The sequence below is a fragment of the Chlorocebus sabaeus genome, chromosome 19, assembly GCF_047675955.1.
Source record: "Chlorocebus sabaeus isolate Y175 chromosome 19, mChlSab1.0.hap1, whole genome shotgun sequence".
Lineage (NCBI taxonomy): Eukaryota > Metazoa > Chordata > Mammalia > Primates > Cercopithecidae > Chlorocebus > Chlorocebus sabaeus.
The window spans coordinates 9,664,314-9,679,160 of NC_132922.1; the positions used below are offsets into that span (position 1 = coordinate 9,664,314).

Genomic DNA, 14,847 nt, shown 5'->3' on the forward strand with positions numbered 1-14,847 from the left:
GCCATCACGTAAATCCAGACCACCATCATATCAACCCTGGATCCCACTGAAGCTCCTAGCTGGGCTCCCCTCTTAACCTATCCTATTATTTTGCTACGTAGCAATCTTTTTAAAACGGTACTTTGGATGGACTAACTCCTTTGTGTCACTGATTTGCAGGACAAGGGCTTTTACCCATATGAGCCACTTCTGTCTCCTCTTCCTCCTGTTATAAGACTCCTGGGGAGGGGGCGGGTGGCCCAAGCAGAAGTGAAAGAGTTAGAGAAAGCCCAGGATAAGAGAGTTATTCATTCAAATAATGTATCGCGTGCCCCTGTGCTCTGCGCACTGTGGGTATAGCAGTGAACTCGAGGACCGCACAGTTCGGGCGCTCCCAGAGCTTCAGTTCCAATTCCATCCGAAGGAAGGGAGACAAAGCTTTCCCGCGCGGACTAGCGGCCAGGCGCGGCGCTAACTGCTTTGACGCCCCGCCTGCCGCCGTGCCTCAGCTCGCCTCTTCTGCACAACGGGACGATCACTGGACGGTGCCCTCTTTGCCCCAAAGGGCCACGGGGAAGGTCCTGCCTCCAGCGCTCAGCCGGAGGGCGTCGCACCAAGAGCCCCTGCGCAACTCCCGATGTGGGCGGGGCCCAAAGGTTACGTGGCCGGGAAGGCGGGCACGCGGGCTGCGAGCACCAACCGCCGGCCGCCCCGAGCTGCGTCTCCCCGGCCCCATCCCCGTCCCCGCCCGGCCCCCAGCGGGTGCCCGCCCGGCGCCCTCTAGGCTGGAAGGCTGCTGGAGCGCTACCGGTGCCACCACTGCCAGAGCGGGAGGAGCGCGGCGCGGGCCAGCCAGGACTGCTGGACAGCGGGGTCCAGGCTAGAGGGGAGCGGTCAGTGACGGCTGTGGAGGAGGGAGGCGCTGAGCGTCAGCGCGGGAGTCGAGCCTGTGGACCACTGAACTGGGGGGCTGGCCGAGGTGGGGCTCCCGCCCTGAGGGCGCGCCTTAGGGAGGGGACAGGGGCCGGCGGGACCCTGCTTTGTCTCACTCGCACTGAGGTGAGGGGGCTGCACTTGGCCGAGCAGCGAGGACCGTGCCCGGCTCAGAGAGAGCTCTCGGAGTGTCCGGGCTAGATTGCGGCCGCGGTGCGGGAGAAGTCGGGGGAGGGAGTGACAGGTGACGGGGCTGACAGGGCAACTGCCATTATTAAGCACTCGGCCGCCCGGGTGCCACCGCCTCCTTCCCAAGCTGGCAGCCCAGGCTACCGGGGACACGCACCTGTCCTAAGAGAGTGTAGTCTTTGAGGTAGAGGTGGGACACGAACCCGGGACGGTTTGCCCTTGGGCCACTCCCGTAGGCTGAGGGAAAAGTGTACTTAAACCAGGCTTTGAGAATTGGGCCGACTCTGAAGCGCGGAGATCACCGAGCCCTTCGTTGGCTGTTAGGAGTTTGGGAAGACGTTTGGCCTCTAAAAGACCACACTTTCCTCCTCCCCAAAAGTGGCTGAACCTGTGAACACTAATTACTCATGTGTAAGGAGTGCTGTGCAATCTGTAAAGCACTTTCCATTCCTGTGTCGTAGATAATTCGCCACAGTGAACTTGCCAAGTAAGGGTTTTTTTAATTTACCTTTTGTACAGATGAAGAAATTGTGTCCCAGAGACGTTTATTAAATCAGGGAGTAGCAATAGAGCCTCACTTTTTGTTTTTTGTTTTGTTTTGAGATGGAGTCTCACTCTGTCGCCAGGGCTGGAGTGCAATGGCGCCATCTGGGCTCACTGCAACCTCTGCCTACCAGGTTCAAGCAATTCTCCTCGCCTCAGCCTCCTGAGTAGCTGGGACTACAGGCGCCGGCCACCGCACCCAGCTGCTTTTTGTATTTTTAATAGAGATGGCAGGGGGAGGGGGTTCACCATGTTGGCCAGGCTGGTCTCGAACTTCTGACCTCAAGTGATCTGCCCACCTCAGCCTCCCAAAGTGTTGGGATTACAGGTGTGAGCCACCACACCCAGTGGAGCCTTACTCTTTTTTTTTTTTTGAGACGGAGTTATGCTCTTGTTGCCCAGGCTGGAGTGCAGTAGTGCAGTCTTGGTTCACCACAACCTCCACCTCCTGGGTTCAAATTATTCTCCTGCCTCAGCCTCCCAAGTAGCTGGGATTACAGGCATGCGCCACCACGCCGGGCTAATTTTTTTTTTTTTTTGCCTTTAGTAGAGACGGGGTTTCTCCATGTTGATCAGGCTGGCCTTGAACTCCCGACTTCGGGTAATCCGCCTGCCATGGCCTCCCAAAGTACTGGGATTACAGGCATGAGCCACCGTGCCCAGCTGAGCCTTACTCTTATACATCAAATGTTTTCCATGATAGGAAACCACCTGGGATGAGCATCAAGCCCCAAACTCACACATCCTGTGATTTCATCATCAGAGCTCCTGGTTTAGGGCACAATTCTTGGCTGGATCTGCCTACCACTCCCCGGCTACCAACAACCGTATCTCGGCAACACAATCACCTTGGCACAACACCTTTAATTATTTGTTAAATGTTTCTTACTGGGTTGGGCTAAACCAACTGTGAGGAGTCCTTTAGGCAGAGTCACAACTTGGAGACAGTTGGATGGGCTTGACTGAATTCTGAAAATTCCCTGAGTGTATTGGGTTTTCTTGGTGACGATTATTTTGAGAGTATTGGTGATAATAATTTTTGTCCTTCCTATTGACAGGTCCACCTCCTAACAAATTATTGGAAGGCATATGAGAAAAGTAAGTAAGGATTTTGAAGTATCAGTTAAAAGAACCAAAATTGTTTATGTTTAGAACATTGGTAGTTAATTTGGTGATGTTATTTCTGGATGTATAAAGTTAATTGGCAAGTGCTTATCAAATGCCTTTGTGTGTGTGTGTTGGGTGTGGAGGGTGTCTGTGACACGGAGTCTTATTCACCCTGTCAGCCAGGCTGAAGTGTGGTGGCGCAATCTCAGCTCACTGCAACCTCTGCCTCCCAGGTTCAAGCGATTCTCCTGCCTCAACCTGTGTAGCTGGAGTTACAGGCACTTGCCACCACACCAGACTAATTTTTTGTATTTTTGGTACAGACAGGATTTCACCATGTTGGCCAGGCTGGCCTTGAACTCCTGACCTCAGGTGATCTGCTCACCTCGGCCTCCTAAAGTGCTGGGATTACAGGTGTGAGCCACCATGCCCGGCTCCCAAATGTCCGTTTTTGAGGAATATACTTATTAATACATTCTGAGAGGTCTACACAGGCGGTAGTCCATCACCACAAACACTGACAATATAATAAACCAAGAGATGCTATTTTTAAAAAATCTCTATAGGACTGTGAAAGGGAAGAGAAGCCAGCTATTACCCTAATGCCTATGATGTGTGTCAGGTGCTGGGGGTGATTTTCACTTATCCTATAGCTTGTTTACCCTCTCAACAAACTTGAAAGGCAGAAGTTATTTGTTTATTTATTTATTTTGAGGGTCTCACTGTTGCCCAGGCTAGAGTGCAGTGGTGTGATCACGGCTCACTGCAGCCTTGACCTGGGCTCAAGTGAGCCTCCTGCCTCAGCCTCCCGAGTAACTGGGACCACAGGTGCATGCCACCATGTCCAGCTAATTTTTTTTCTTTTTTCTTTTTAAGAAATGCAGAGTCTCACCATGTTGCTCAGGCTGGTCTCAGACTCCTGGACTCAAGCCATCCTCCTGTCTCTGCCTCTCAAAGTGCTGAGATTACAGGTGTGAGCCACTGTGCTCGGGTTAAAGTGTAAGTCTTGTTGATGCTATATCTAAGACACATCCCAGATCTGTCCATCACCTACTACTGCAGATGAAGTCACTGTCATTTCTTGCTCTCAGTCCTATAATAGCTTCCTAATTTTCTGCTTCCTTTCTTGCCACCCTAAAACCTATTCTCCACACAATAGCCTGACTGATTTATTTGTTATTATTTTTGAGTCAGAGTCTCGCTCTGTTGCCCAGGCTGGAGTGCAGTGGTGCGATCTCAGCTCACTGCAGGTTCCGTCTTCCGGGTTCATGCCATTCTCCTGCCTCAGCCTCCCGAGTAGCTGGGACTACAGGTGCCCACCACCAAGCCTGGCTAATTATTTTGTATTTTTAGGAGAGACGGGGTTTCACTGTGTTAGCCAGGATAGTCTCGACCTCCCGACCTCATGATCCGCCTGCCTTGGCCTCCCAAAGTGCTGGGATTACAGGCGTGAGCCACCGCGCCCGGCCTGATTTATTTAAAATGTAAGACAAATCATGCCATTCTCCTCGTAAAGTGCTCCCCCAGGCCCTCATTGTGCTTAAAATAAAATCTAAGGCTAGGTGCAGTGGCTCACGCTTGTAATCCTAGCACTTTGGGAGGACGAGGCAGGCGGATCACTTGAGTTGCAGTAAGCTGAGATCACGCCACTGCACTCCAGCCTGGGAGACACAGCGAGACTCCATCTCCAAAAATAAATAAATAAATAATAATAATAAAAAATAAATCTAATTGCTTACCTTGACCTATCAGGACCTAGTGATCTGTCAACTATTTGCTTTACAACTTCATTTTTGCATCATTTTCTCCCTGTATCATTGAGTTCCAGCTTTGTTTCCCTCCCTCCCTTCTTCCCTTCCTTTTGTGAGACAGGGTCTCACTCTGTTGCCTAGGCTGGGGTGCAGTGGTGCAATATCAGCTCACTGCAACCTCCACCTCCTGGGTTCAACTGATTCTCATGCCTCAGCCTCCTGAGTAGCTGGGATTACAGGCGTGCACCACCACGCCTGGCTCATTTTTTTGTATTCTTAGTAGAGATAGGGTTTCACCATGTTGGCCAGGCTGGTCTTGAACTCCTCCACCTGCCTTGGCCTCCCAAAGTGCTGGGATTACAGGTGTGAGTCACTGCACCTGGCCGTTACCCTGCTTTCTGTCCCTGGGATGTGCTAAGCTTGTTCTTGCCTTGGGGAGTATGCATTTGTTGTTTCTAGAATGTTATTTTCCTAGGTATTTTCATGTCTGGCCCCTTGCTATTTAGGTCTCAGATTAAATGTCATCTCCTGAGTACCTAAGTAAAGTAGTACATGAAGCTTTCTATTATATCTCCTTTTTAAATGTTCTTCTTTGAACTTACCATAACCTAATATTTAGTGCTAGTTTATTTTCTGCTTCCCTTCACTAGAATGACAGCTCCTTAAATTGTAATAGCTAAAACTTATTATGCCTTTTTTTTTTTTTTTTTTTTTTTTGAGACAGGGTCTCGCTCTGTTGCCCAGGCTGGAATATGTCAACCCCCACTTCCCGGGCTCAAGCGATCCTCCCACCTCAGCCTCCCAAGTAGCTAGGACCAGAGGTGTGCAGCACCATGCCTGGCTAATTTTTTGTAATTTTTGTAGAGACAGGGCCTTGACATGTTGCCCAGGCTGGTCACAAACTCCTGGGCTCAGGTAATGCTTTCACCTTGGCCTCCTAAATTGTTGGGATTACAGGTGTGAGCCCACACCTCACTAATGTTTAATCTTTAGCGTTGTGCCTATTACTCTAGAAGGTGGATACTTTTATTATGCCCATTTTACAGATGAGACTGAGTCTTGGTAGGTTAAGTAACTTGCACCTGGTCACACAGTTAGTTAGTGGCAGAACTGAGATTTTTTATTTTTTGAAACAAGGTCTCACTCTATTACCCAGGCTGGAGTGCAGTGGTATGATCACTGCTCACTGCAGCCTTGACCTCCTGGGCTCAAGCCATCCTCCCACCTTAGCTTCCCCAGTAGCTGGGACTATGGTCATGTGCCACCATGCCCAGCTAATTTTTCTTTTTCTTTTCTTTCTTTTTTGGTAGAGACAGAGTCTCAGTATGTTGCCCAGGTTGCTCTCGAACTCCTGGGCTCAAGTGATCCTCCCACCTTTACCTCCCAAAGTGCTGGGATTACAGGCATGAGCCAGCATGCCCAGCCCAGAGCTGGCATTTGAATTCAAGCAGACAAGCTTCAGCATCTGTGCTCTTAATCAAGCGAGAGCAGAGCCTTATCTTCGTCACCTCTGTAATCGGGCACCTTGAATGTAACATGGCGTTTAGCAGGCTCTCAATAAAAACTGTAAAATGAAAGAATGTAATCACAAGAGAAAACTAAGTTATAAACAAAAACCTAGGAACTATTAGCTTTGATTTCACTTTCTCCCACTTGCAAATCTGTGAGCAGGTTCTGAATCTGAACGACTTCTCACCACAAAACGTATCTCCAGTATGTCCCCTTTCTGCATCCCCACTGCTACCACCCTTGTCCAGCTCCTGAGTGGCTCTCTCCTGTGTTCTACCACCGCAACTCCCAACAGTTTCCCAAATCACTGGCCGAGGGAAACTCCTCTCACTGATTAGAAATCTTCTGTCCTTATTAGGCTAAAGCAAAGAATCAGGTGTGTTATTAGGGCTGTAATGTCTATCCTGAATGAACATTTTTTGGCTGTCTTATACCCTAACAGCATGTCCATTTATCCCTATTACTGGTTTCAGTGGGGTCTGATTCATATGTCATGGCTTCTCATAAAGTTGCTTCAACTGCAGTTCACTTTGTTGTTACATCACAAGACCTTTTAAGCAACAGCCAAGGGAAATGTGTGTAGACTGAACTTGGTTGTCCACGACCTCAACTGTGGTGCAGTGTGGGAATTTCTCTCATATCTCAGTTCCAAAATGTAAAAATACTTGTTGTTTTTGTTTCCCTTTTTTTTTTTTTTTTAAGAGACAAGGTCTCACTCTGTTGCTCAGGTTGGAGTACAGTGGTGCAATAATAGCTCACTGCATCCTTGACCTTTTGGTCTCAAGTGATCCTCCTGCTTCACCCTCTGGAGTAGCTGGGACTACAGGCCTGTACCACCATGCTGGGCTAATTTGAAAAAAATTTTTTTTTTTTAGCTGGACGCAGTGGCTCATGCCTGTAATCCCAGCACTTGGTAAGGCTGAGACAGGCAGATCACCTGAGGTCAGGAATTCCAGACCAGCCTGGGCAACATAGCGAAACCCTGTCTCTATTAAAAATACAAAAAATGAGCCGGACGTGGCACGTGCCTGTACTTCTAGCTACTCGGGAGGCTGAAGCAGGAAAATCTCTTGAACCCAGAAGGCAGAGGTTACGGTGAGCCGAGATTGAGCCACTGCACTCCAGCCTGGGTGACGAGCAAAACTTCATCTCAAAATAATAATAATAATAATAATAATAATAATAAATAATAAAAGAAAAAAATTTGTTGTAGGGATGGGGTCTCCCTATGTTGCTCAGGCTGGTCTTGAACTCCTGACGTCAAGTGACCCTCCCACGTCGGCCTCCCAAAGTGCTGGGATTACAGGCATGAGCCACTGCGCCCGGCCAATAGCTGATTTCCCCGCCCCCTCCCCCCCCCCCCCCCCGTCTTTTGGATACAATCATGTAACTGATTGTTTTGAACTCTTCCCTTCCGTGGCTAAGAAGCTAAAAGTCAAATCTGTGACCCTGTCCTTGCAGGTGTATGGATCTGATGGCATGTATTTTGAATACTAACTTAATCCCTGTTTCAACTTAATTTTTTAAAAATAGAAGTGTAAATTGTATTAAATATTTTTGCACCATATTCTACCGTTATAATGATTTCTATAATCATAACTTAGTTCTATATGCTCTAGAACTTCATATAAATATAATCATGCGGTATGTACTCTTTTGAGTTCTCCTTCACACAGCATAGTGTCTTTCAGATTTAACCATGTCAGTGCACATATTAGTAGTTATTCATTTTTGTTGCTGTGCAGTATTCTGTTGTACCAATTTGTTTATCCATTCATCTGTTGCCTGGACATTTGAGTTGTTTCCAGTTTTTAGCTACTGTAAATAATCCTGCTGTAAACGTTCTTTTTGTGGACAAGTATTTTTATTTTCTTCAATAAATACCAGAAGTAGAACTCCTGGGACATAGGGAAAATGAATGAGTAACTATTTAAGAAATGGCCAGCCGGGCGTGGTGGCTCACGCCTGTAATCCCAGCACTTTGGGAGGCTGAGATGGGCAGATTACCTGAGGTCAGGAGTTCGAGACTAATCTGGCCAACATGGTGAAACCCTATCTCTACTAAAAATACAAAAATTAAGGCCGGGCGCGGTGGCTCAAGCCTGTAATCCCAGCACTTTGGGAGGCCGAGACGGGCGGATCACGAGGTCAGAAGATCGAGACCATCCTGGCTAACACGGTGAAACCCCGTCTCTACTAAAACTACAAAAAAACTAGCCGGGCGAGGTGGCGGGCGCCTGTAGTCCCAGCTACTTGGGAGGCTGAGGCAGGAGAATGGCGTGAACCCGGGAGGCGGAGCTTGCAGTGAGCTGAGATCCGGCCACTGCACTCCAGCCTGGGCGACAGAGCGAGACTCCGTCTCAAAAAAAAAAAACAAAAACAAAAATTAGCCCAGCATGGTGGCAGGCGCCTATAATCCCAGCTGCTTGGGAGGCTGAGGCAGGAGAATCGTTTGAACCTGGGAGGCGGAGCTTGCAGTGAGCCGAGATGGCTCCATTGCACTCTAGCCTGGGCAACAAGAGTGAGACTCCATCTAAAAAAAAAATAAAAAATAAAAAAATACATAAAAAGAAATGGCCAGCTGGATGCGGTGGCTTATACCTATAATCCCAGCACTTTGGGAGGCTGAGGCAGGTGGATCACCTGAGGTCAGGAGTTCGAGACCAGTCTGGCCAACATGCTGAAACCTCATCTCTACTAAAAATACAAAAATTAGCCAGGCATGGTGGCTTGTGCCTATAGTCCCAGCTACTGGGGAGGCTGCAGCAGGAGAATTGCTTGAACCTGGGAGGCAGAGGTTGCAGTGAGCCGAGATCACACCACTGTACACTTCAGCCTGGGTGACAGAGCGAGACTCCATCTCAAAAAAAAAAAAAAAAAAAGAGGCTGGGTGCCATGGCTCACGCCTGTAATCCCAACACTTTGGGAGGCCGAGGTGGGCAGATCCCCTGAGGTCATGAGTTCGGGACTAGCCTGACAAACGTGGAGAAACCCCATCTGTACTAAAAATACAAAATTAGCCAGGTGTGGTACTGCATGCCTGTAATCCCAGCTACTGGGGAGGCTGAAGCAGGAAAATCGCTTGAACCTGGGAGGTGGAGGTTGCAGTGAGCTGAGATCGCACCATTGCACTGAGCCTGGGCAATAAGAGAAAAGCTTTGTCTCAAAAAAAAAAAGGGCCAAACTTTTTTCCAAGATAGTTTCACTATTTTTACATTCTACCAGCATTAGATGAGAGTTCCCATTGCTATTGTCCATCATTTTGTTTTAGCCTTTTTTGTATGACTAGTGTCTTACTGTGGCATTCAACTTCATTGAGATATAATTTACATACAATAAAATCCATCTTTTTAAAATCTCTGCTTCAGTGAGTTTTGACAGACATACACAGTTGTGAAACCACCACCACCATCACTTCCATCACCCCAAAAAGCTCCTTTGTGCCCCTTGCCCTTTCCCAACCACTTCCCCCTCAAAACCGCTGCTTTCCTTTATTGTCTTTTCTCGAAATCCATATGGGATTTACTCTTTTGCATCTGGCCTTTTTTTTTTTCTTTTCTGGCTAGTTATGATTACTCATTTTCTTATATATATATATATATATATATATATATATATATATATATTTTTTTTTTTTTTTTTGAGACGGAGTCTTGCTCTGTCGCCCAGGCTGGAGTGCAGTGGCGCAATCTCGGCTCACTGCAAGCTCCGCCTCCCGGGTTCACGCCATTCTCCTGCCTCAGCCTTCCGAGTAGCTGGGACTACAGGCGCCCGCCACTGCGCCCGGCTAATTTTTTCTATTTTTAGTAGAGACGGGGTTTCACCATGGTCTTGATCTCCTGACCTCGTGATCCGCCCACCTCGGCCTCCCAAAGTGCTGGGATTACAGGCGTGAGCCACCGTGCCCGGCCTATGATTACTCATTTTCTTTTATTTTATTTTTGTAGAGACGAGTGTCTCACTATGTTGCCCACGCTGGAGTCAAACTCCTGGTCTCAAGCGATCCTCCTGGCTTGGCCTCCCACAGTGCTGGGATTACAGGTGTGCGGCCTGTACCCAGCAAATCTGGCTCTTTTCATTTAGCATAACGCTTTCAGATTCATTCATGTTGTGTTTATTTGCTATTTGTTCCTTTTGATTGCTGGGTGATAATGCATTGTTTGGATGTATCATGATTGTTTATGCATCTAGTAGCTGTTAGGCATTCTGGTTGTTTCCATCATTTGGCTATTTTTAATAATGCTATCAAATGCTATCAACAGTCACATGAAGGTCTTTGGACATATGTTTTTATTTCTCTTGGGTAAACAGACATTGGATTGCTGAGTGGTACGTTAAATGTATTTTAAAGTTTTGATACATATATATTTTTATTTTTTGAGATGGAGTCTCGCTCCCCGGCCAAAGTGTACAGTGGTGTGATCTTGGCTCACTGCAACCTCTGCCTCCCAGGTTCAAGTGACTCCGCCTCCCTGCTTCAGCCTTCTGAGTAGCTGCGATTACAGGCGCGCGCCACCACACCTGGCTAATTTTGTATTTTTAGTAGAGACAGGGTTTCACCATGTTGGTAAGGCTGGTCTCAAACTCCTGACCTCAGGTGATCCACCCACCTTGGCCTCCCAAAGTCCTGGGATTACAGGTGTGAGCCACCCCGCCTGGCCTAATGTTTTATTTTGTAGTACAACTCAATAAAAATATTTTTTAGTTTACTGATTTTTTTCTGTGTATGTTCATGAATGATACTGATCTGTAGTCTTCTTTTTATGCAGTATCTGGTTTTGGTATGAGTTGTGCTGTCCTCATAAATCAAGCTGGGAAGTATTCCTTTCTCCTCTACTTTCTGAAGGATTTGTATAAGATTGGTGTTATATTGTCCTTACATATTTGATATAATTCACCAACAAAGCCATCTGGGCCTGGAGTATTCTCAGGGGAAGATGTTGATTATTAACTTTTTCTATTTTATTTGTTTATTTTTTATTTTTGAGACAGAGTTTCACTCTTGTTGCCCAGACTGGAGTGCAATGGTGCAATCTTGGCTCACTGCAACCTCTGCCTCCCGGGTTCAAGTGATTCTCCTTGCCTCAGCCTCCCGAGTAGCTGGGATTATAGGCATGTACCACCACGCCTGGCTAATTTTGTATTTTTAGTAGAGACAGGGTTTCTCCATGTTGGTCAGGCTAGTCTCAAACTCCTGACCTCAGGTGATCTGCCCGCCTTGGCCTCCCAAAGTGCTGGGATTACAGGTATGAGCCACTGCACCTGGCCTGAATTGCTTATACTTTTAATGAACATTTGTTTATGTGTTTTCGTGTGAACATATATTTTCAGTTCTCTTAGGTGTATACTCAGGAGAATTGCTGGGTCCTATGGTAACTCTGTTGAACTTTTTTTTTCTTTTTTTTTTTGAGACAGAGTCTCGCTTTGTTGCCAGGCTGGAGTGAAGTGGCACAATCTCAGCTCACTGCAACCTCTGCCTCCCGGCTTCAAGCAGTTCTCTGCCTCAGCCTCCCGAGTAGCTGGGACTACAGGCGCATGCCATCACGCCCAGCTAATTTTTGTATTTTTAGTAGAGATAGGGTTTCACCATGTTGGCCAGGATGGTCTCGATCTCTTGACCTTGTGATCCACCTGCCTCAGCCTCCAAAGTGCTGGGATTACAGGCATGAGCCACTGTGCTGGGCCAACTCTGTTGAACTTTTTAGAGGAACTGCTAGACTGTTTTCCATTTTCCATGATCACTAGCAGTGTATGAGGATTCCAGTTTCTCCCTATGCTAGCCAACACTTGGTATTGCCCTTTGGACTATTGCCATCTGAGTGGGTATGAAGCAGTATCTCACTGTGGTTTTGACTTGCATTTCCCTAATGACTAACGGCTTTGAGCATCTTTTCACGTGCTTATTGGCCATTTGTATATCTTATTTGGGGAAATATCTATTAAAATCCTTTGCCCATTTAAAAAATTACTCCTTTTTTTTATTGTTGAGGGTAAATTTTTTTTTTTTTTTTTTTGGTCCCCCAGGCTGGAGTGCAGTGGCGCGATCTTGGCACACTGCAACCTTTTCCTCCCGGGTTCAAGCGATTCTCCTGCCTCAGTTACCTGAGCAGCTGGGATTACAGGCGCCTGCCACTGTGCCCGGCTGAAATTTTTTTTTTTTTTTTTTTTTTTTTTAGTAAAGACAGGGGTTTCACCATGTTAGCCAGGCTGGTCTCGATCTCCTGACCTCATGATCCACCCACCTCGTCCTCCGGAAGTGCTGGGATTACAGGCGTGAGCCACTGCCCCCGGCCCAAAATTTTAAAATATAGTCTAGGTATAGAAGTATGTGATCGGCCGGGCGCGGTGGCTCAAGCCTGTAATCCCAGCACTTAGGGAGGCCGAGACGGGCGGATCACGAGGTCAGGAGATCGAGACCATCCTGGCTGACACGGTGAAACCCCGTCTCTACTAAAAATACAAAAAACTAGCCGGGCGAGGTGGTGGGCGCCTGTAGTCCCAGCTACTCCGGAGGCTGAGGCAGGAGAATGGCGTGAACCCGGGAGGCGGAGCTTGCAGTGAGCTGAGATCCGGCCACTGCACTCCAGCCCGGGCTACAGAGCAAGACTCCGTCTCAAAAAAAAAAAAAAAAAAAAAAAAAAAAGAAGTATGTGATCTGCAGATATATGCTCCCATTCTGTGTCTTGTTACTTTCTTGGTCATGTCCTCTAATGCATGAAAGTTTTGAGGTCTAATTTGTTTTTGCTTTGGTTGCTTGTGCTTTTTAGGTGTTATATCTAAGAAACCATTGCCTATTCCAAGGTCATGAAAATTTATACCCATATTTTCTTTCTTTTTTTTTCTTAGACGGAGTTTCACTCTTGTCACCCAGGCTGGAGTGCAATGGAGTGATCTCGGCTCACTGCAACCTCTGCCTCCCAGGTTCAAGCGATTCTCCTGCCTCTGCCTCCCGAGTAGCTGGGATTACAGGTGTGCACCACCATGCCTGGCTAATTTTTGTATTTTTAGTAGAGATGGGGTTTCACCATGTTGGCCAGGCTGGTCTCGAACTCCTGACCTCACATGATTCACCCATCTTGGCCTCCCAAAGTGCTGGGATTACAAGTGTGAGCCACTGTGCCCAGCCTATACCTATATTGTCTTCTGTAATTTTAATATTTTAGTGTTTGCATTTTGGTCTATGATCCATTTTGAGTAAATTTTTGTATTTGGTGTAAGGTAGGGAGTCCAACTTTATTTATTTATTTTTGAGATGGAGCCTTACTCTGTTGCCCAGGCTGGCGTGCAATGGTGCTATCCAGCTCTCTGTAACCTCTGTGTCCCAGGTTCAAGTGATTCTCCCACCTCAGCCATCCGAGTAGCTGGGATTACAGGCCCCATCACTATGGTAATTTTTAAATTTTTAGTAGAGACAGGGTTTCACCATGTTGGCCAGGCTGGTCTCGAACTTCTGACCTCAAGTGATCTGCCCACCTCCGCCCCACAAAGTGCTAGGATTACAGGTGTGAGCCACCGCGCCTGGCCTCCAACTTTATTCTTTTAAATGTGGATGTCTAGTTGTTCCAGAACTATCTGTTAAAAAGGTTATTCTTTCTCTATTGGATTATTTTGGCAACCTTATAAACAATCAATTGACCATAAATGTATGAATGTTTGTCTGGATTGTCAGTTCTGTTCCAGTGATCTAAACGTCTGTCCTTATGCCAGTACCACAGTGTCTTGATTACTATAGCTTCACAGTAAGTTTTCCAATTAAGAAGTGTGAGTCCTCCAAAATTGTTTTTATTTTTCAAGATTATTTTGGCTGTTTTGGCTTCTTTGGATTTTCAAATGTATTTTAGGGTCAGCCTTAATCCCAGCACTTTGGGAGGCTGAGGTGGGCGAATTGCTTGAGCTCAGGAGTTCAAAATTAGCATGACAAAATCCCATCTCTACAAAAGACAAAACAAAAGAAAAATTAGCCAGGTTTGGTGGCATGTGTCTGTGGTCCCAGCTACTTGGGAAGCTGAGGCAAGAGGATCACTTGAGCCCAGGAGGTGGAGGTTGCAGTGAGCTGAGATCGTGCCACTGCACTCCAGCCTGGGTAATGGAGAGAGACCCTGTCTCAAAACAAAAAATTTTTTAAGTAGACTTTTATGTTTTTTTTTTTTTTTTTTTTTGAGACAGGGTCTCACTCTGTAGCTCAGGCTGGAGTACAGTGGTGCAATCTCAGCTCCCTGCATCCTCCGCCTCCTGGGTTCAAGCAATCCTCCCGTCTCAGCCTCCCGAGTAGCTGGGACTACAGGCGTGTGCCACCACACCCGGCTAATTTTTGTATTTTTAGTAAAGGTGGGGTGTCACTATATTGGCCAGGCTGGTCTCGAACTGACTTCAGGTTATCTTCCTGCCTTGGCCTCCCAAACCCAAAGTGCTGGGATTACAGGTGTGAGCCACTGTGCCCAGCCTGGTTTTTTTTTTTTTTTTGAGATGGAGTCTCACTCTGTCGCCCAGACTGGAGTGCAGTGGCACAATCTCGGGCTCACTGCAACCTCCACCTCCCGGGTCAGAGGAATTCTCCTGCCTCAGCCTCCCGAGTGGCTGGGGTTATAGCACGCGCCACCACACCTGGCTAATTTTTTGTATTTTTAGTAGAGATGGGGTTTCACCGTGTTAGCCAGGATGGTCTCGATCTCCTGACGTCGTGATCTGCCCGCCTCAGCCTCCCAAAGTGCTGAGATTACAGGGGTGAGCCACCGTGCCCGGCAATGGTCTGGCACTTTTGTCCAGACTGAGTGCAGTGAGGCCATCACGGTCCACTGCAGCCTCAACCTTCCAGACTCAAGTGATCCTCCCACCT

At 47.3% G+C, this 14,847-nt stretch overlaps 1 long non-coding RNA gene across 1 annotated transcript; it reads left to right on the plus strand.

Annotated features, from left to right (window-relative positions):
- Positions 1-732: 732 nt before the first annotated feature.
- On the plus strand, positions 733-13,657 carry LOC103223372 (uncharacterized). The gene is made up of 4 exons (XR_493783.3): positions 733-872; positions 2,703-2,742; positions 3,628-3,750; positions 12,858-13,657. It is a non-coding gene; the product is annotated as an uncharacterized lncRNA (long non-coding RNA).
- The last annotated feature ends 1,190 nt before the right edge of the window (positions 13,658-14,847 follow it).